At 33.6% G+C, this 24,793-nt stretch overlaps 1 pseudogene; it reads right to left on the bottom strand.

Annotated features, from left to right (window-relative positions):
- Nucleotides 1-32: 32 nt before the first annotated feature.
- Nucleotides 33-24,135, bottom strand: LOC120165567 (annotated as a pseudogene).
- Between the last annotated feature and the right edge of the window lie 658 nt (nucleotides 24,136-24,793).

The raw sequence follows: 24,793 nt of genomic DNA, 5'->3' as shown, positions 1-24,793 counted from the left end.
TTAGAGGTGTAGGAATTTCAGTGAAGATGATTTCACATAATTTCCAGTTTATACACCAAGAAAGAGGTGGTGCCTGTATACTTGGACGCCAAAACTGTCCATCTGAACTTGGTTCAGAAAATGCCATCTCAGATTTTCAATTACATGTCCCCTACAGAAGCTTTTCCTTCGTTACAAAGTTTAATTGGAACCAACCAGATGTCAAGAATTGAAAAGAGAAATATACCCTGTGCAACACAATCACACATCACCAAAACTTGAAGCCTTTATTGGGGGTAATTATGCTGTGCCGCCAGAAGTTTAATTGGAACCAACCAGATGTCAAGAATTGAAAAGGAAATGTATACCCTGTGCAACACATCACACATCACCACAACTTGAAGCCTTTATTGGGGGTAATTAGCTGGCCGCCAGCTAATTTTAGATTAATTTAGGACGTTTTAACGACTGATAATAATTTTGGTTACGATGAATAGTATTATATTATGACAGGTTTTGACCTAAAATGTCATGTCTATTCTAAAATGTTGGACAATTAGTAATAATTCGATTACAAACAAGAATATTATATGTTTTTTGACGGTAATTCATTAAGTTACAACCATACAATTTACATTATATGTTATGGAGCGTGATATTTTCAATTTCAACCTAAACAGTTACCTAGTTTACTCAAAAAAGTTCGCTCTTGGTAATTTCGATACAACTAAATTCTATCTTTTTCTAATCTTGTCATAACCATTTTTTTATAAAAACAATTAAATATTATTTAAAATAGTTATGACTTTTTTTTGAAAAATTGGTGATTTGGAATTAATTTGGATTAAATTAAAAAGGAGTTGCCATCGACCTTTGGGTAGGTAGGTCGAATACCTAAAAACGTCTATTAAAAATGTTTGCGTGTTGTGAGTACTATAAATATACGCAAATAATGTGCAAGTATACCATCGCTCAAGTAATATATGATGAGTGAGTATCGTCTCCAAGGATTGGGTGAAATCACAAAAGTCTAACCAAAGCAATGCATATTCTATCTAAGTATAGTTAGTCTGATATATACAGATGTCACGGCAATGGTATGTGTATGCTGGTGGATGCGGATTGATGGTGTGATGGTGTAGCAAATGGAAATGCAGTGGCAATGATGGATGTTTAATATGAGTATGGTGAAATGTTGAGGCAATGAGAATTGGTAAAACAGTAAATAAAAAGATAAATAAAATAAGAAAAATAATCCTCATGTGACAAGCTTCCAATGAATGAATGGTAAAGGATTGGTCTAAGGTTGCTAAACTTATTTCTCAAGTATTTAGCTATCTTGTCTTTACTTACTCGACAGGACTTTCCTAAGGTGTTCAAAAGACCTAACAGAATAGGATGCCAAGGCATCTGCTCTCACTCAACGATGTTGGACAGCCTACCCTATTGATGAAGACACCCTTTTAGTCGTTGAAATCATATCCTATCTCTTCCGAGATCTAAGGGATTAATTATAATATTCCTAGCCGGTTCAAAGCCCCTTGAAAATACCATAACCCATTGCTTATGAGGATCTATCTTGCGTTTCTTCCGAATACTTACAAGTATTTTAGTTTAGGATTCTTCCGAATACCTAACCTTCATCTAAGAGATGGACATTTCCATGCCTCTTACAAGCCTAGATGGTGAAGCATTCATAAGCAAAGCAAATAAAGAACCAAAATAAACTTAAATATACCATTAAAATAAAGTTTAAACACCATCAACCAACCACCACCAATAGTTATTCATGGTGGGTTCGAAATATCCAAACACAAAGTCATGAAAATTCGTTCCAACAACCCACAATAATATAAAGAAATAGCAGCAAAAGGGAAGTGAGAAGAAGCCTTCGACGCGCCACCGGAGGTCTCTTCTCGGCCACCAACCACCTAGCTCGCTAGCTCCTTTCAGCGCCTAGCTTGCCACTCCTTGGAGCTTTATCAAATGGAATATTCCAAGGAAGAAGGAAAAAGAGAAAATAAAAATCTGATTTTTCTGCTCTATGCGTGTGCTCACCCCTCTCCTTCTTCTCTCTCCCATGAGGTGTCATATAATAAATAAATATCTAGGGGTATGATGTTTGTTGGGTGCAAAATACCCCTCATACCCCTAGAATCACATTTTGTGCATGAATCTTATCCTCCCAAGTGGCAGTGGTCCATTGGTAGCTCTGGCAGGCGGTTACAGCAATCCTCCGTGCAGGGACAGCCCAGTGCCAGCTGTCCTGATGCAGAAATATCTTTTTGTCCTTTTCTACGCCAGAAATGCCAAGGCATTTCAATCTGCTCTAGCAACGTGTGATGCCGCGGCATTACTTCCCAAAGAATATTTTTTCTTGCTATTCCCTGCACACCATAGACAAACTGCACCTTTCCCTCAAACAGCACCATTGAGAAATAAAATAGTACAACCACCACAAATGCAACTATATGCAACTACATGATCCTAAATGACTAAAATGATTTTAAACAAACATAACTTAAGTGAAAAGGCTTTAAAAGTAGCCTTTTTAGGAAGTTAACAAAGATTAATTTAAGAAAATTATTTTTTAAGACAAAATTTGGTATGCGTTATCAAAGATTCATTTTAACGGGTTCGGGTGTCAATTACGCGTGGAGAATGATAAGCATCCCTATAGCGCCTGAAAATCAGTACTTAATCGCTTACACGTTGTCGTAATGGTGGAAATTATGAACCAAATATAAAATTAAAATATGATCCATTTATTAAAATTTAATTAATTTGTTCCAAATTGATTAATTAGAGAAAATTCTTTATCTTGACAAGAAATCTCGAGATGAACAATCCTCCATCAGGAAAGCTATTTCGTCTATTTCTTATCCTTAAAGAATATTCCCTCATCGATAAATATGCGTATTGAACTTGAAATGAAAATCGATATTTTCATAAAATAATTACACATAAAAAACGTATTGGATCATTTGAATAAAATTTAATTAGTAAAACAAACTAAATTTATTTCAAGTTTCCATTTCGTTCGAACGTCGTATCAGATTGTATCACTTCGATCAAGTGATACTTTCCACGCTCATTCTACAAATATGTGTTCTTGAAATTATTTAAATAATACTAAAATATCAATATCATTTACAAGACACATGCATCGTTCAAAAAAAATTCCATAAATCCAATTAAAACGAGTAATATAAATAAAACAAATAAAGGTGAACATCTTATATCGTACAATATTAATATAAGTAACTATAGCTACATATATACACCACAATAACAAAATATTTAATAACATACAACAATAATAAATAAAATATGGTTTGAACCGGAATAATAAACTAATATGAACTAGATAACAAAATATTAAATTAAAATAACTAAAGACTACATGGGATGAAAAATACTACTACCAAACATTATGCAAAAATAGGGACTAAAATGAACTTAGGATAAAATTTATGCCCAAATCATACATTAACCCAATCGAACCAAAAGCAAATATAAAGGACCAAAATGAAAATTACAAACAAACTAAAGTCATAATTGCATATCAAACAGATAAGATGATGGGAGTGAAAATAATCCATAAACATCATTGGGGCTAAAATATAATGAAAGTGAAACATACAAGCTAATTCAGGATTTAACCCAAAATACAAAACAGTGACCGAAATGGAATTTTCATAAACAACGAGAACAATGTCTAACATTTACATAAAATATATAGTAATAGCCAAGTGACCAAAATACAAGATTTAAAAATGTCATGGCCAAATACGAACATCAAATAAAATATCATAATTCATGAAATCAGTGACTAAATCATAAATATCGAAAAATAAATACCCAAAGTAAAATATCATACATTTTTATTAATGACCCAAAATAATAGATTACAGACGTGGAGGGACCTAGACCATAATTACCCCACATGCTGAAAATACATAGGAGACCCACCAAGAACGACATAGTTTCGCTCATAATATAAATATATAATACCCAAGGTCAAAAATGGCTAAACCCCTTTATTTCATTGCCTTCAAAACGAGAGATTATCATAACTCTCTCAAGTCTCTTATCATAAGAGAAAAGGTCACCGCCGCCGGTGGCGCTCACGACAATCGAAGAGAGGCAACCACCCCCAAAAGGTTCCTTTCAACCTCCTCGACCCGATTCTCAACTCTTTTCAGCCTAAAAGCTCCTCTAGGACCCCAGATCTATAAGTTTACCTTTCGAAATAACGAGCAACCAGCGACCTTTGGTGTTCCCAACTAGCTTCGAGCCCCCGATAAGATTCTCTTCTCCTTGTTGTCTCTTTTTTTCTTCTGTATTTTCTTCTTGTTTGTGTTCAATTTCTCTCTATATTTTTTTCTTTTTTTTCCTCCACTTTTTCGAATGGTTGATTTTTTTCTTTTTGTAAACACCTAGTGCCTTCGATGCTTGATGGATGTGATGATTAATAACTGCTGATTTTTTTTTGGATTTGCTATTGATTTCATTTTATTGTTTATTGGGATTTTAGACTAATGAGAGTAGCTTTCGATCACTTTAGGTGTCACTGTATGTGAAGCGGTAGTGACAGTGAAGAACAACATCAGAGACTGGCAGCGGCGACATTATATCCATAGGGTTAGGTTTCAAAAACCTTAGGGGCCAGGTCGGATCCTGGGTTGGGTCTGGATTCAGGTTGGATGTTGGGCTGCTGAGTACTGAGTTGGATCAGACTTGGGCTCCATGCTTTGTAATTGGGTTTGAACCGAGCTTGAGTGGGTTAGTCTCAGTTGGGCTTGTATTTTAGGCCTACACAAATGTAAATATATTTAATATAATAATATAATAATAATAATATAATATAATAAATATTTTTTTTAGACCCGGAAAAAATGAGTGTCTACAGCTGCCCCTCTTTGCACATTCTTGTGTTAACAAGAATAGGCAAAGATGAAAAAGACAACAAGTTTTTGTTCGGTTCTCTTTTTTGGTTTTGAAATTTGATATGTTTGTTGTTGGGGATGAAACTGCTCATACTTGATGAAGAGTTATGGTCACCTAAGGGTGACACGGCTCATACATGATGAGGAGATTTGATCGGTGGATGACACAGTTCCTACGCGATGAGGACGACTGGCCATCTTTAGAAAGGGTGATAACACGGTTCCTATGCGATGAGGACGACTGGTTATATAGGGGTGACACAGCTCTTACGTGATGAGGAGGTCTAGTCGGGGGATGACACGGTTCCTACGCGATGAGGACGGTTGGCCATCTTTAGGGATAATGTTTTAAGGGAAACAAACTCAAATATGATGTTTCAAGAGAAACTGTCTCAAGAGAGACAAAATTCGTTTCAAGGGAAACGTTCTCAAATATTTGTTTTAGAAACTGTCTCAAGAGAGACAAAATTCGTTTCAAGGGAAACGTCTCAAGATGGGTGTTTCAAGAGAAACTGTCTCAAGAGAGACAAATTTGTTTTAAAGAAACTATCTCTAACGAGACGACACTTTGTTATTTTAAGAAGATGATCTCAATAGCTCATAGTATGTCTATCGGTTCCTGCATGTTGAGGAAACGTATTCAGAATATTTGATTGTTGACTTCAGGGAGTCAAATCTGTGGATAGCATTGTTCTTTCAGGTTGAAGACATCTGGTCATTTTCGAGCTTTTATTTCCTGAAAGATTGAAATGATGTATTTATGACTGCCTATCTTGTATGTTTACAGGTGTCATGATGAAGTTTGTATTTTTTTGATGAATTATTGAATTTGTCCTCAAGAGAGGGAAAAATGTCTTTAATGCATATGATAATGAATGCAAAGATGCAAATTTCATGTGTCATGTATGTATGTATTGATGTATGTATATGTTGATCAGTGAGGGGAATGGATGCATGAGTCGTATTCATTCTATCCATAATTCAGCTTGTATTCATTTCCACCAGGGTGTACTCTTGCAAACCTCGACATGAGACAATTTGTTTTCCTTGCCCCCATCAAATTTTGCCCCAAAAATTGGCTTCCTTTTGCCCTAGCTTCGATCATGAGCTTCGGATAGATAATTGTTGAATTCCAAGATATACTTCTAGAGAGATTATCTTGTTTAAAAATGTTTTTCTTCTTTTTATTTTCAACATTTTGAAAAATATCAAAAAGAATTTTGACAAAAATATCGTATTCTTCTAAGTTTCACAATTGAAACAATCGTAAAACAAGAGTTCATCGAATATCAAAGAATAAACTGCTCTTTTAATCTTTGATAGCTGCAAATCTTTGACAAATATCAAGATCGACAGGTTGGTTTTGAGGTTGGCTACCTATATTTTGAGGTTTGTTTCATTGATTCATCTTTTTTCCTTTTTCTCGGTCATCGCGAAAATTAGGACATGCCCCTTTTTCTTGGTTTGACATTTTGATCGGAGGCGGACAAAATGACGCAACTAGCATAGTCAATTGCTAGACTCTTTAGAAAACTTTTGTTTCAGTTCTCTGAAATCTTCCGTTTGTTCAAGCTTTATAGACTCCTCTAGCCAAAGTAGTGCAGAAATATCAGTCTAAAATGAGATTTCTAAGTACTCGTGTGAAGTTGACTATAGGTGTTCCTTAACTCTCTTAGTCCATATTCACTGAAACTCATTGTTTAGTAAATTCAATTTAATTTTCCATGGTCTGGCTAGCTGAATTCAGCTTTATTGTACATATATATCTTATAATTGCCTTTATTTGGCTAGCTGGAGGATTCATATCGTCACAAAGTCTTCGACTTGATAATCACAGTGGAGGAAACATCAAATTGCTAAGTACCTGATCAATGTCATGGTTTGAATGTAATCTATTCATAAAGCCAGACCTTTTGAGTTTCCTCTATAACCAATTACTTTAGCAGAATAGTTTAGTTTTATTATATACACATATAATAATAATATTATGGGTATACGAATTCTATTTCTTAAGCTCTCCAAGGAGAACCTGTTATAGTCCATATGTTTGTTGAAGGTCATAAAATCTCATCATTAGAGTTTAATTCCCAAGCAGCTGACCTAAACTAGATTCACCTACTTGACCATTCCATCTGAAAAGATCATGATCATCATTAAACATCATCAACGGAAATAAGAACCAATTAGTTTTGCAAACTCATGTGCCAGTTGCCCCATTTTGTCTGCTCCTAACACATACCCTAATGTCAAGTCCTTGATTGAGGGAAAACTAGCTAGGTCTCTGCAAGAGAAGTGTATGTATTCTGGTGTATATTCTGGAGTACGATTAGGATCAAGTGGTCCTTATTTTGCAAGGGTTCAATATTGTCATTTGTCAAAGATTTACAACCTCAACTATTAAAGAACTTTTAATTGAGATGATATTAAAAGAATTTTAAGATTAAAATTTTCTCATTGCTCATTTCCTTAGAAGGAAGCATTTTATTTAAATGTTCGAACATCAAGTAACTTACAAACATTTAAACATAAAAGGTACAAAAATAAAAACAAGTTCAAACAAGATGACATGCATGATGGGAATGCAACAAAATTCCTGATGGATGACATAGCCTACTCCTTATCAGAATGCCCCATTACACATTGAATGTTAATGCCCCTGAATCAATTAGATCTTGGACCTTGCACTTCAATGCCCTACAATTCTCAATGGCGTGCCCCGAGCTCCCAATATGATAGTTGCATATGGCGTTAATATCATGGCCTTCAGGATATGGGGCATATCTTGGTTTGGAATGAACTGGAGTCACAAGGTTCTTCTCAACTAGCGTTGGGAGCAATTCCTTATACGTCATTGGAATTGGATGTGAGTCTTTTCGTGAAACACATTATGAGGTTTGGTCCCCAGATTAGCTAGGTAAGATCCTGCTATGTTAATCTCAGCTCTTTCCTCAATGTCAGTATTGCTAGTATTTCTTATCTGGCCATTCTTGATAGCTCTTTCGATCATTTCTCCACACATGATGATGTCAGAGAAACTCTTGGTGGCATCTCCTATCATGTAGTTAATATATGGAAATTTCAATGTATTTATGAATAGAGTGATGAACTCTCTTTCAGTCATTAGTGTATGCACTTGAGATATAACTCTCTCTATCGTTGAGCATTGTCGAAAGCTCTCATCACTCTTCATCTCCATATTTTCCAGCGTGGTTCGATCAGGGGCCATATCAATCATATGTTTGTATTGATCTAGAAAGTCACTAGCCAAATCCTTCTAGGAGCATATTTGAGTACGAATCAATTAATTATACTACCTAGAAGCGGGTCCAGTCAAACTATCTTGGAAGCAGTGGACCAACATCTGATCATTGTTGGTGTATCCAGTCATCCTTCGAACAAACATCGTGAGATGGGCATTAGGACAACTGGTTCCATTGTACTTTTCAAAGTTGGGCATCTAGAATTTGGGCAGAAGCACCAAGTTGGGAACTATGACTGGTTCTCTTACATCCATTTTATTGTGAGAGCTTTGTCCTCTCATCCCCTTGAATGTCTCTCTGCACCACTTTTTCAAATTCTTTGGGATCTCATTGTTGGCTCTTTTCATCTCATCAGAATTTGGCATGTTGTGATCAGTAGAATTATCCCGAAGATTTATCATAATTGTACAATTTTTAATGGTGGAGAAGCCAACTTGGTGGCTTGGAAGCTTGTGGGGCGAAATGAGTATCGGTTGATTGGTATGGGCTATCACACATTAAGAGGTTCCTCTAGTCAAGGAAATCTTCTCTTTGCCTCTTTCTTGCTTGAGCCCAACCAATTTTTCTACCATTTGGTCGACTAGGTCTTTTTGGTTTTGCAAGATACGATCCACAATGGCCTTTTGTTCATGTTCCATTTTAACCTCCCACTCTACTTGCATTCTTCGTAAATTCTCTTCTAGCTCTTTCTTCAGTTTCTCAAATTTTGCTTCCATTCTCAGTATTGTGTGAATGAAGTTGATTCGTTAGAAGCACTTATTCAAAGTTCCCCACGAGATATGATTAACGCATGTAAAAAATGCTTCAATGAATGTCATGCAGAATGCAATGATGCAAATGTAGATGCAAAAATGTTGATCCCAACGATGAATATTGTAAAACAATTTTCACCAGAGATAAAAGCCTTCACATTGCAAGATAGTCCATTTTACATACATACTTTCGCTTCGATTTTGAGTCTGAAGTGGATCACTGCTTCGTCTCAGATCTTCGTCCTTTAAAAAGATGCCCCTTAGGTGTTCTGTAACCTAACTCTATTAATGCCATGGCGGTGCTGAAGTCAGTGCGTCGCTCCTTGACGACTAACAACAAAATGATCGTAAATAAGACTCCACCACTGGTTATTTCTCGGATCAATGGATCATCATTTCAGTCTCGAATGTTACACGATCTTCGTGTAAGTCTCATTCTTGTACTCTAAATTTCTTTTAGCCATTGGTGTATGTCTGTATATACGACTACTTGATTGAAATTTTTTATCTCTTCTTGTGAAAATTTTCTCTAGGATATCCCCTTGCGTATCAACATTTTCGCATTATGTTATGTTGATTAAATGCAATTCAAAAAAGGATGAAAAATGACACAAATAAAATAAAAGAAATGAGTTAGTACAAACAAATAAGTTAGTACAAACAAGATAATCAATAGAGTTAAAAGATTCTATCTACAGATAAATATAACACCTACCCAATCATGATATCTACCCGAACATGCTTTTATTAAATAACATTCCTACCCGGACATGTTTTCTAAGCAAAATGATTAATTTTCACGAAAATATAAAAATATCATATCACATCAAACTATCACATACTATTTAAAACATATATTAATATGGATTTATGCTATCCATATTGAAACAAAGTAAAACAGTTTAGTCATTATAAACCAGTTGCAAAATAATTTAAAAGAGCAACTAGGACATTGATAAGTACATGCCACTAACTAAGTCAAAATCACATCATATGATGTCTTAATGATACTGTAGTATATTCCTTGATGTCTGGAGTGCTCTGTACTCTTTACTCTACTCTTGGCTTTTTACCTACGCGTGAAAATCATCACATGCTAAGTATATACTTAGTGAGACAATTTAAAACAATAAACAGTGCAATACAAATCATGCATGAAATTTAAGGTCATATTTAAATGCCCTAAGATCATGTTACCTGCATGTCCAATATACTACCATAATCAACATGATATACCCGAATATAAAATTTCTTACCACTATACTTGCCATTTATTCCATAAACTCATAATCTTATTTGCATGTTTACCATTTATTAACCAATAAACCATAGCCAAATTTAAACCCTCAGGACCTTGGGTATTCGAGTAAAATACCTGCACCATTGTGCTAAACATGCACTATGCTTACCCATAGTGCTAATCCAGATATGACATAAGGTCATGCCCACCACCTACACTAGGTTTACAGTCAAGTGCTAATCCGGACATGATACATAAGGTCGTATCCACCTTCCCGCACTTGTGCCCTTACACACTATAGTGTTATTATAAACCTACAGCTGCTATACTCTATGGCATCCCAACTATACCCTGTCCCTCAATGACTTACTTGGGCATATAGTCTATTTTATTTGATCCATCCATGGCAAAGTATATTATCAATATTTAACATTGGGTAGTTTATACCCGAAATAACATTCATGGTAAAAGATCACATTATTCATGATCTATGCATTATAATTTCACAATGTGACATATCAATGTCATATCGAAGTTATAAATGACATAATATCATGTTGATATAAACAAGGTCGACTTCTCACAAGTCTTCCTGATGATGTATAACATCTATGTACAATGTCATGCATGTATTGCACTCACCTTGACTTTATATATTCCAAAATATATGCCTCAATATGATCCACAATAAATCCTTTTATACTTGACTTGCTTCGATCACAATCAATCAAGATTTGTATAAATCACAAATTCATAACGATACATGTTAGTATTGTACTAAAATAAACACATCCCCAAAAAAACCATAATATACTTGAAACTCATTTTTACCAAAATACTTTACACTTAATAATTCCTTTTAATATTGGCACCAACTTTTCCAATTTACAAAATGGTCCTTCACCATTTTATCACTTAGATTCTTAATACCAAAATTCCAGCATTGAAATTATTGTCATTCAAATGCTTTTACAAAGGTACAATTACATTTAAGCACCCCAACTATGTGAAAGTTGCACTTAATTCCCAATCTTAAAACTTCCAAAATAGTCATATTTCACATCTAAACATTCATTTTCAATTCTAAAAAAGTAATTTCCAGCATAGTACATCAACTATTAGGCAATTATACAACCATTCACAACTTTTTCAAATTGTAGAATTGGTCCCCCAACTTTTCACAATTACAAAATGGTCCTTAAATTTTTCTAAGGCTTGTATAATACTTCCTACATCATTTCCAGACATTATAATTTTCCATAATTTTTCTCACTCAAATACATCATGGTCGAATTCTTTATCCTTTAAAATTATGTTCATGATTTTGCTCGATTTTGATTCAATTCAAGCATGAAATCAACTTTCAATCAACCTTATAACATCTCTACAATCAAACCCCTAATGAACTCTCATCATAACACAAAGTTTCTCCAACTTATAATTTGGCTGAATTTTAAAGAAAATTTTCTAGAAAGATAGAACATGTTTTAACCACAAATCAAGCTTGAAAATGAATCTACAACCTCAAAAACATCAAGATTAATCATCAATTTCATGAACCCTATCATGAACATAAACCCTTAGATTTGGGATATTTGAATTCTAGAAAGATTAGCAAGCAATATTGGTACCAAATGATAGCATTTTTTGCGTAGAACAATTTCTATTTCACGGCATAACCCGAAATCCAAAGAAAATTGCTCAAAAATAGAAAACAAATATTTTTCCTTACCTCCAAGCTAACTCACGGCAAAGGGAGGAGCTGATGAACAACTTAGCATGATATTTTTTATTAATATCATTTTTATCTACCTTTAATTTAACTTTAATGAATTTTAAATTCATTAAATTGGGAAAATACCAATTTACCCTTAATAAAACTTCATAATCACCATTAAACCAAGACACCTAACCTTATCATCTTCCAAAATAACAAACCTCAACCTTATCATCTCCCATTAGTCAAAGATGAACAAATAAGATCTTAGTTTACCGATTTGCACTTGCCTTTTTCCAAAAATTACAATATTGCCACTTTAATTCAACGGTCCAAATTAAACATGAAATTAAATCCTAAAATCCAAATATTTATATTATTTTCCAACATTTAAAAATGTGAAAATAATATATATTTTTTATTTTTGAGACCAATTGTAATTTTTTTAAAATTAAAATTTGGTTCTTGAACTTTTCCAAAATTTATACTTTGTTCACCGAACTTTAAAAATTTATAATTTGGTCACTCACAAAATCCATTTATGTAATAAAACTCTTTTTGGGAAAATTACCATTTAATTCCTTAAACTTTTCCCAATTTTCTACTTTGACCATCAAACTTTCAAAATTTACATTTTGGTCATTATCTAAATTTTTTGAGTATTACAACTCTCCCCCTCGTAAATAAAATTCGTCCTCGAATTTTAAGATTTTATGTTTTTGCCAAAGCACTTTAACTAGAGGAGTCGTCTTGCTATGAAATATTTTGATTTCTCAAGCCAAGATCCGTACTTGTTCTTCTTCATAAGTCAAATCTGGTCGGATCTCAATTTCCTCTAATGAAATGATATGTGAAAGATCCAATCGATACTTTTTATGTATCGACACATGAAAAACATTGTGAACTTTGACTAACTCCAGAAGTAATGCTAATTGATAAACCATTGATCCGACACGCTTTAAGATCTCATAAGGTCCAATGAATCTTGGACTTAGTTTTCCTTTACGCCCAAAACACAAAATCTTTTTTTCCAAGGCGATACTTTAAGAAAAACTTTATCGCCTTCATGAAATTCAATCTCTTTTCACTTTAAGTCTGCATAAGACTTCTACCGATCAGATGCCACCTTGAGATTTTCTTAAATTTATCTTTACTTTATCCTCAACATCTTTCAATAAATCTGAGCCAACAAGATTCCGATCTATTAACTTTTGATTTCTCGAGCCAAGATCCTACTTGTAGATAAATTCTTATAGAGACAAATAATTTTCTTTGTCTATGATTCCTTGAACTGAATCACACATGCTCTCAGCAGCATCTTCTAATACTGAATAGTATTTTCTGACTTCCATCCGTCTGGAAGAAAGGTCGTACTGAAATTCAATCGAGTACCCAAAGCTTTATCCAGAGAATTCCGAAATCTTAGAGTGAACCTTGGATCCTTGTCGGATATAATGGATACTGGCACTCCATGTAGTCGAACTATCTCCTTGATATACAACTCTGCATAATTATCCAAGGCGTAGTCCATTCACACCGAAATGAAATGTGTCAATTTAGTTAACTGGTCACTATCACCCAAATGAAATCCTTTTTATTTGATGTTAAAGGTAGTCCAGTAACAAAATCCATAGTGACTCTTTACCACTTCCACTCTGGAATAGAAATAAGTTGCAACAATTCCGAAAGCACTTGATGCTCATCTTTTACTTGTTGATATGTTAAACATGTAGCAACAAACTCAATAATGTTTCCACCCTATCACCCAAATGAAATCCTTTTTATTTGATGTTAAAGGTAGTCCAGTAACAAAATCCATAGTGACTCTTTACCACTTCCACTCTGGAATAGAAATAAGTTGCAACAATTCCGAAAGCACTTGATGCTCATCTTTACTTGTTGACATGTTAAACATGTAGCAACAAACTCAATAATGTTTCCACCTGGATCATAGTTAGTGGACTATAATGTGCCTCAGAAAGAATATCTTTCTTCAACTCATTATCATGATGAATACAAATTCTTCCTCGATAAAATACACACCCCCAGACTTAACTTCAAAGTCTGTAATCTCACTTTTTTCACAAGTGAAATATTTTCTAAGCATCTCTCATCTTTTTTCTCTTGTTTTTTTTTCTTTTTTTTCTGTTTTTTTTCTTATTCTTATTCTTTTCTTTTTTTTTATTTTTCTTATTTTTTCTTATTTAACTTTTTTAGCTCTTATGCCTTTTGCCGAGACAACAACAAGAAAGAACTTGACAGCCAAACTCACTTTGACAATTTGGCATAATTTTTTATCCTTAAGTATATCGAGCACAGTACAAAGATAAGCATCGTGCTCTATCTTTGTCTTCGAGTATACCAGAATGTCATCATAGAGACTCAAATTAATCCTGTAAAATTAAAATACTCGATTCGTCAAACATGAATGCTGCCGGAGCATTTTTCAACCAAACATAACTATGAAATCATAGTGTCCATACCGTGTTCTGAAAACTATCTTTGGAACATATTATTCTTTAATCTGTAACTGGTAATCCCTTCGAATATCAATTTTTAGAGAAAATTGTTGCTCCCTTAAGCTGATCTAACAAGTCATCATCCTCAAAATAGGATATTTGTTCTTGATAGTTACTTTGTTTAACTGTCGATAATCTATGCATAATCGTATAGATCCATCTTTTCTTTTTCACAAACAACACCGGTGCACCCCAAGGTAAAATACTCGATCTAAAGAATCCTCGATCTAGCAGCTCTTGCAATTGGTTCTTTATTCTCTTAACTAAATCGCAACCATTCGATATGAACCCATAGATACACGATCAATGCCTTGATAACCACAAGTATTGAATTCCACCTCTCAATCTGGAGGTAACCCAAATAATAAATCTAAAAGACATATGGAAATTCCAGAGTTATGAAAATATCATATGATCTTACTTCAGATATGAGTATCTATCACCTTAGCTAGAAAAGCTATGCATCCTTTTTACATCATCTTAATCATAACCATTGTTGATATCACGTTAGTGATGTTTCACTTTTCATCAATCATTAAAATTTTAATTTCTCCGCATTTTTCTAAATTAATTGCTTCTTGCGACCATTAACCTAACCTTAATGCAGAGAACCAACTTATGATCAAATGATTTAAAACTTGTTAATGATAATCCCATAAGATTCACCGGTAACATAAGCTCTTGAATCTTTATCGGACGTTTATTATTTGTCCGTCTAACACTAGTATCATACCCATATGTCTTCCGCCATAATAACACATTTTTATCAAGTTGAATTGAATATCTCTACTTTAGAATTCCTTAATTCATCTTAAGAAAATGTAAATATTTTCCATATCCACAAAATTTATTCTCGAGCAGTTGAAACATTTTCCATATCAATTGAAACTATAAATGTCCACATGTTCAATAAGAAAACTTGATAAATTTGTAGCAATAACTTCATAGCAGTTAATGCTAAAATCACAATATCAAGAAAATTTACTATTTTCCTCTCACTAGAACTTGAAACTTTTCAAGTTCTTGAGAATCAATCTCAATCTAAATAATAATTCATTGCAGCATGGAATGGTTAAACAATCCATTTCACAAATTTACCTTCGCAAGGTAACTCTATCAAGTTTTATGGACGATATATATTCTCAATCCAACTCATAATCATTTGATTCACTAAACTCAGCTTTTTGTAAACTTTTGGCAGAAATCATATTTATCTTACTCAATCAACAATGCTTTAAACAATTTAATGCTTAACATAATATTTCTCAATTATTTAAGCTTACATGGAGGAACCTCAGAATCATCACTAGATTCAGAAATCCTCTGGGTCCTCATCCGATTCGACTTCTCTTGTAAGCCGTTCAAACTTTTAATGGATTCTTCCAATTTAGAAACTTCGTTAATGTTGGGGGCATTTCTTCCACATAATGAAGGAAAATCCCTAACATCTTCCACCCTTCTAAGCCGTTTTGCAGAAGTCATGTTAGGTCCTTTTGGGTAAATTTCAATCTTGACCTTTTTTCAACATATTTAAATTTCTTACCTTTTCCTTTAGTTTATGACATGTGAACACAATCAGCATCATCTTACATTAGTAAAGAGTAACTTTACTCCCAATAAGCATCATCACATTATATATACAACTATCAATAAACTTTTGACATCCTAGTGATATGTACACATTCTTGACTTAAATTAAGACTCATTTCATATCCAGAACGGCTAAACTGTAGCTCTGATGCCAATAAATGTAACACCCATAACCCGTATAATTATACCTATACAGATTATAGATGTCGCCTGAATTTCTAAAACCATTTTCCAATTCAAAAGTGATTGCAAATTTATTTTCTTAAATGGTACTGATAATATAAAAATATCATCACATCAAACTATCACATACTATTTAAAACATATATTAATATGGATTTATGCTATCCATATTGAAACAGAGTAAAACAATTTAGTTTAGTCATTATAAACCAGTTGCAAAATAATTTAATAGAGCAACTAGGACATTGATAAGTACATGCCATTAACTAAGTCAAAATCATATCATAGGATGTCTTAATGATACTGTAGTATATTCCTTGATGTCTGGAGTGTTCTGTACTCTTTACTCTACTCTTGCCTTTTTGCCTACGCGTGAAAATCATCACACGCTAAGTATACTTAGTGAGACAATTTAAAACAATAAACAGTGCAATACAACTCATTCATGAAATTTAAGGTCATATTCAAATGCCATAAGATCATGTTACCTGCATGTCCAATATACTACCATAATCAACATGATATACCCGAATATAAATTTTTTTACCACTATACTTGTCATTTATTCCATAAACTCGTAAGCTTATTTGCATGTTTACCATTTATTAACCAATAATACTAGCCAATTTAAACCATGAGGATCCTGGTATTCGAGTAAAATACCTCACCGTAGTGCTAAACATACATTAAGCTTACGCCATAGTGCTAATCGGATATGACACATAAGGTCATGCCCACCACCTACACTAGGTTTACACTCAAGTGCTAATCCGGACATAATACATAAGGTCGTATCCACCTTCCCGCACTTAGTGCCCTTACACACTATAGTGCTATAATAAACCTACAGTTGCTATTTTATGGCATCCCAACTATACCCTGTCCCTCAATGATTACTTGGGCATATAGTCTGTTTTATTTGATTCATCCATGGCAAAGTATATTATCAATATTTAACATTGGCCAGTTTATACCCGAAATAATATTCATGGTAAAATATCACATTATTCATGATCAATGCATTATAATTTCACAATGTGACATATCAATGTCATATCGAAGTTATAAAAATGACATAATATCATGTTGATATAAACAAGGTCGACTTATCGCAAGTCTTCCTGATGATGTATAAAACATCTATGTACAATGTCATGCATGTATTGCACTCACCTTGACACTTATATATTCCAAAATATATGCCTCATATGATCCACATAAACCCTTTTATACTTAACTTGCTTCGATCACAAATCAATCAAGATCTGTATAAATCACAAATTCATAACGATACATATGTTAGTATTGTACTAATAAAAACACATCCTCAAAAAAATTCAATATACTTGAAATCATTTTCTACCAAAATACTTAACACTTAATAATTACTTTTAATATTGGCACCAACTTTTTCAATTTACTCAAAATGGTCCTTCACCATTTTATCACTTAGATTCTTAATACCAAAATTCCAGCATTGAAAGTATTACCATTCAAATGCTTTTACAAAGGTACAATTACATTTAAGCACCCTAACTATGCGAATGTTGCACTTAATTTCCCAATCTTTTCAGACTTCTAAAATAGTCATATTTCATATGTAAACATTCATTTCAATTCCAAAACAATAATTTCCAACATAGTACATCAACTATTAGGCAATTATACAACCATCCAACTTTTCCAAAATTATCAAATTGGTCCCCCAACTTTTCAAAATTACAAAATGGTCCCTAAATTTTTCTAAGGCTTGTATAATACTTCCTACATCATTTCCAGACCTTATCTAATTTTTCCATAATTTTTTCACTCAAATACATCATAGTCGAATTCTTTATCCTTTAAAACTTTTTTTCATGATTTTGATTCGATTCAAGCATGAAATCAACTTTCAATCAACCTTATAACATCTCTACAATCAAATCCCTAATCAACTCTCATCAGAATACAAAGTTTCTCCAACTTATAATTTGGCCAATTTAAAGAAAATTTCTAGGAAGATTGAACATGTTTTAACCATAAATCAAGCTTGAAAATGAATATACAACCTCAAAAACATCAAGATTCATCATCAATTTTATGAACCTATCATGAACATAAACCCTTAGATTTGGGATATTTGAATTCCAACAAGATTAGCAAGCAATATTGGTACCAAATGATAGCGTTTTCGCGTAAAACAATTTTCTATTTCACGGTAACCCGAAATCCAAAGAAAAATGCTCAAAAATGGAAAACAAATATTTTTCCTCACCTCCAAGCTAACTCACGGAAAATGGAGGAGCTTGAACAACTTAGCATGATATTTTTTATTAATATCATGCTTATCTACCTTTAATTTAACTTTAATGAATTTTAAATTTATTAAATTGGGAAAATACCAATTTACCCTTAATGAAACTTCATAATCACCATTAAACAAAGACACCTAACCTATCATCTTCCAAAATAAGACACCTCAACCTTATCATCTCATTAGTCAAAGATGAACAAATAAGATCTTAGTTTACCTATTTCACTTGCATTTTTCCAAAAATCACAATCTTGCCACTTTAATTCAACTGTCCAAATTAAACATGAAATTAAATCCTAAAATCCAAAGATTTATATATTTCCAACATTTAAAAATGTAAAAATAATATATAAATATTATATATTATTTTTGAGACCAATTTGTAATTTTTTAAAATTACAATTGGTCCCTAAACTTTTCCAAAATTTATACTTTGATCACTAAACTTTAAAATTTATAATTTGGTCACTCACAAAATCCATTTATGGAATAAAATTCTTTTTGGAAATTACCACTTAATTCCTTAAACTTTTCCCAATTTTCTACTTTGACCATCAAACTTTCAAAATTTGCATTTTGGTAATTATCTCAATTTTTGGGTATTACATGGTATCTAGTGTGTATGTTATTCAACAAAATTTAAAAAAAAAAAGGAAAGGTTCAGAAACGCTCTCCTTTTGGTACACCTATTTTGGGTACCTACTGACGGATGAAGGTTCGATATAGTTATACATAGGGTAACCGTTCTACGGTTCACTATATGCATGGTTTCGGCTCTAACAGAAAAAGGGTAATCAAATTTTCCTTGATGTCGGAGCCCTATTGGGCTGCCAAACCCTCGATCCTCACCCATTATAGGTTAAGAACGGAACGAGTTCAATTCAAGGGGGTTCACTGCCTTATACTCATACGATGAATAAATCCCTACGAAGGTATAAGGTATGTATCCGGGGTTATTTGCTAAAACTCATACAAGAATAAATTTTTACAAGAGTAAAGCATTCACCTCGACTTATTTGGATCGAAGCTCGGGTCTAGAGCTTATGTTATACAAATGCACGTGATGTGTGTGAGGAGAAACGTACAAACCTTTGACTCAAAGTAAAATGAAACAAGAAAAAAACAGTCGCCAAGCTGTCATAACCATTTTTATAAATTAAATTTATTTAAAAACACTTATGACTTTTAGTTTGAAAAATTGGTGATTTGGAATTAATTTGGATTAAATTGAAAATGATTAGCCATCGATCTTTGGGTTAGGTAGGTCGAATACCTAAAAACGTCTTTTAAAAACAATTTTAAGAAAATCGTTTTTAAGACAAAATTTGTTATGCGTTATCAAAGATTCATTTTAACGGGTTCGGGAGTTTGTTACACGTGGGAAGGATAAGCATCCCCACAGCGCCTGAAAATTGGTACTTGATCGCTTACACGTTCGTAATGGTTGAAATTATGAACCAAATATAAATTAAAATATGATCAATTTATTAAAATTTAATTAATTTCTCCAAATTGATTAATTAGAGAAAATTCTTTAACTTGAAAAGAAATCTCAAGATGAGCAATCCTCCATCGGGAAACCTATCTCGTCTATTTCTTATCCATAAAGAATATTCCCTCATCGATAATATGGTATCGAACTTGAAATGAAAATCTATATTTGCATAAATAAATTACACATAAAAAATGTATTGGATCATTTGAATAATAAAATTTAATTAGTAAAACAAACTAATTTATTTCAAGTTTTCATTTCGTTCGAACGTCTTATCGGATTGTACCACTTTAATCAAGTGATACTTCAATGCCCGTTCTACAAATACTGTTCTTGAAATTATTTAAATAATATAAAATCAATATCGTTTACAAGACACATGTATCGTAAAAAAAATTCCATAAATCCAATTAAAACAAGTAATAAAATAAAACAAATAAAGGTGAACATCTTATAATCGTACAATATTAATATTAACTAGCTACATATATAAATCACAATAACAAATATTTAATACATACGACAATAATAAAAATAAAAATATGGTTTGAAAAATGAATAATAAAACTAATATGAAACTAGATAACAAAATATTAAATTAAAATAACTAAACTACAGGGGTTGAAAGTATAATACTACCAAACATTATGCAAAGAGCATGGACTAAAATGAACTTAAGATAAAATTTAAGCCCAAATTATACATTAACCTAATCGAACCAAAAGCAAATATAAAGGACCGAAATGAAAATTACAAACAAATTAAAGTCATAATTGCATATATCAAACAGATAAGATGCTAGAAGTGAAAATAATCCATAAATAACATTAGGACTAAAATATAATAAAGTAAAACATACATGCTAATTCAATATTTAACCCAAACACAAAAGAGTGACCAAAATGGAATTTTCATAAACAACAAGAACATGTCTAACATTTACAAAATATATATAGTAATAACAAGTGACCAAAATACAAGATTTACAAATGTCATGGCCAAATGTGAACATCAAAGAAAATATCATAATTCATGAAATTAGTGACTAAATCATAAATATCAAAAATAAATGCCCAAAGTAATATACATTTTATTAATGACCCAAAATAACAAATTACAGATAGGAGAACTTAGACCATAATTACCCCACGCTTGAAAATACGCAGGAGAACCCCCAAGAACAATGTAGTTTCGCTCATAATATATATATATAATATATAATACCCAAGGCCAAAAATGGCCAAACCCTTTGATTGCCTTCAAAACGAGAAGAGGAAAGAGAGTGAACTCTCTCAACTCTCTCATTGGAAGAGAGAATGTCACCGTCGCCGTTGCGCCCACAACAACCCACAGCGGTCGGAGAGAGGCAACCACCCCTAAAGGTTCCTTTCAACCTCCTCGACCTGATTCTCAACTCTTTTCAGCCTAAAAAACCCCTCTAGACCCCAGATCTACAAGTTTACCTTTCAAATAACAAGCAACCGACGACCTATGGTGTTCCCGACTAGCTTCGAGCCCCAATAAGATTCTCCTCTCCTTGTTCTCTTTTTTTCTTCTGTATTTTCCTCTTGTTTGTGTTCGGTTTCTCTCTATCTTTTTTCTCTCTCTTTTCCTCCCCTTTTTCGAATGGTTATTTTTATTCTTTTTGTAAACACCTAATGCCTCCGATGCTTGATGGACTGATGATTAATAACTACTGATTTTTTTTGGATTTGCTCTTGATTTCATTGTATTGTTATTGGATTTTAGACTGATGGGAGTAGCTTTCGATCACTGTAGGTGTCATTATAGGTGAAGCGGCGGATAGGAGAACATCAGAGAATGGCGCGGCGACATCATATTCCTAGGGTTAGGTTTTAGAAACCCTAGGGATCGGGTCAGATCTTAGGTCGGGTCTGGATCCGAGTCGGATGTTGGGCTGCTGAGTACTGGTTGGATCGGATATGGGCTCCATGCTTTGTAATTGGGTTTGAATCGAGCTTGAGTGGGTTAGTCTCAGTTGGGCTTGTATTTTAGGCCTACACAAATTGTAAATATATGTTAATATAATAATAATTTTTTTTAGACCCGGACAAAAACGGATGCTACAAATCTTATATTAACGGATTGTACTCTATACTCATCCCTTTATTGAAAGAACAAAACTGAGTCAATAATATCAAAGCTCAAGGGTTTACCTTACAGCTTCCAACAATTGAGTTTGCAATGCCTTTTCTTCCGTTGGAAGGAGTGATCCAAATTGCTCTTATGCCGCAAACAGCTCGTACCCTACACAGAGTTGCTCCGGTCTGGCTTTCGTTTGACACCTCTTAGGTGTTCTTTTAATGATTTCCCTCTGCAAAAAAAGTCCCCAAACTGAAGTTTGCCTGAGCTTAACCTAGCTTTCCTTGCCGTCGCACAATCGTGTCTTTCGCCGACTGAACATGAGAGGACTTCGAAAGCTTCCTTGATTTGTTCTGCAACTAGACATCCAGCAATTCGTTGGGAGGAAACGAATAGGTATACCTGTAAAAAGTATAATAGAGACATAGAAATTGTTGAACTTTGCAACTGTTTGGACTGTGATACAGAGACAGAGAAATAGATCAAATGTAGGAATCATTTACTGATAAATGAAACAGAGTTTCTTAGATAATGTACATAATGTGCCAATCACATCACCTTGCAATGCTTGTGAAATATCCAGCCCTCAACAAGCTCAGTCTCCATCATCTTCACAACCTCTTGCACCTGCTATAGCAACAGTATTGCAAAAAAAAAACCCCATAATCATCAAGTCCAGATAATTATATATGCTAAACCATGAGATAATCTAAAAAAAAAACAAAATGACTCGGCCACGTTCACCATGGGCATAAGAACAACCCTCTCATTTCTCCACCCCTCCAAAATGAAGCCCAATAAAATTTCAAATTTTAATTATACAAATATAGCTTATGGATCAAAACGAACCTTTTCTTTCACTGTCGAACTAAATTGCAGAGCAACAGCTGGATATATTCCTTAATTACCGAAAGAGAGTGTATATAGGTTTAAGAAAAATACACATGTATGTACCTTGAATTGGATTCCTAGAGTAAAATTCTTATGAAAAACGGTATGGTTCTTTTCATCAGCTTCATCCCCAGAAGAATACTTGAGCCCACAAGTTGAACAACCATGGAGAAGAAAATTAGATTGACCTAACTCCAAATGGAACTGTGCATAATTCCTCTTCTTATTTAGATTCTCCCGCTTGAACCGCATTCTTCCCTTGAAAACCTTTTCTCTGAAATGGGATTTTTCGATTTCTCGTCGCTTGATTCTTTTTTCTTGTCAATCCTTCAAAAGAGAAATCTTTAAAAAAAATCCAAAACCCTAAAAAGGCATTACTTCTTTGGATAGAAGAAAATACCCTTCAAAATTAAGCTCTGCGCGTGTAGGTGTTGACGAAGATGTGCCGACTCTTCTCCCAGGTGGCTAGGCTAATTCATGGTTCTCGTCATCGAAGAACTGTGGAGGTGAATTCGAGCACTCATTTGACATAGAAGAAGAAGAAGGCTTGAAGAAGGAATCTATTTTGGATTGCATCTTGTTCGTTTAGGCTTATGATTGATTGAAGGGGGTTTTTGTTGCTTAGGAATTGGCGCTATAAATTTTTAAAATTTTAGTTCGCTTTTCCACTTCAAAACTTCCTCGCCTTTCCGGAGTTACATATTTTTATATTTCCCTTCCCACGGTTGCGGCCTAGTTTAGCTTTATTATAATTTTGAAAAAATATTCTTTTTAAGTGATTAAAAATTCAAGGACTAATTACCATTGAATTTTAAACACGACGTTTATTATCAACTTTTAATTTTTTAATTTTAACATTAATACTAATTTTTAATGTAGTTATGTCACTCTATCGTTTATGCTATCAAATTATGCCACGTTACGCATTGTGACATTGCCGACGTATTACTTCATCAAAACGACGTTGTTTTTGTAGAATCATTTTGCTCAAAATGTCAAAATCAACTTAGTTTTATTTATGTTAGATTCAAACTAAAGAACTTTCTAAACTAATACTAAACACCCAACCGTCAAATTCTTAGGAATTTATTATATTTTTAGCGAAATTACATATATAGCAGTAATTAAGTCATATAACAAGAATATATCCAGCACCACCGTCATCAAAGTGAAATCTTACCGGACAGTGTTGATAATGGTTTTTTCTCAAGAGAGTTGCCAGTTTGATAATGGCAAGCAGGCCTCGATTTCAAATGACTGTAGATTACTCTCTGACTCCAGCCAAGGCTCCTCACATTTCCCAGATCAAATTTCTACTTCATATTCATACGTTTCGAGGGTTATAATGGCCGTTTTCAAGAAGATGATTTGCAGGAGGATTTATCTTTTGGCCAGAATTTGTATTCGGGTCCCATCGACTCCACAACAACGACGCTCGTCGTTTACTCGAAGCCGGATGGCTCGAACAACGCGACCTTGAAAGTTGCGATATTGGATCAAGCTTTCATCGATGCGAACTCGATTCTTAAAAAATAAGAAGAATGCAATAGTAACGGATTAGACATGATAAAGATAATATTTCGAGTTAAAAAGATTGTGAGGCGGGAACAATATGATTAGTCAGCGGCAATGGCTATGGAGTTGTCAATGCGAGAAGCTCCGAAACTAGTTCCGGAGAAAGAATTGATCAAAGCTTTGAAGAAAGTAAAGCTTGTTGAAGGTTATGGCGAGGGTATTGAGTGCATGTTTGCGCTGTTGAATGAAGAGAGCCAAACGTTGAAGAGGGTTTGGGAGGACACTAGGAGGGAATATCAGCTGAATC

Source organism: Hibiscus syriacus, unplaced genomic scaffold, assembly GCF_006381635.1.
Source record: "Hibiscus syriacus cultivar Baekdansim isolate YM2019G1 unplaced genomic scaffold, ASM638163v2 tig00111584_pilon, whole genome shotgun sequence".
In the NCBI taxonomy this organism is placed as follows: domain Eukaryota; kingdom Viridiplantae; phylum Streptophyta; class Magnoliopsida; order Malvales; family Malvaceae; genus Hibiscus; species Hibiscus syriacus.
The sequence above is the reverse complement of the archived record's forward strand: the minus strand, read 5'-3'. Positions and strand labels throughout refer to the sequence as shown.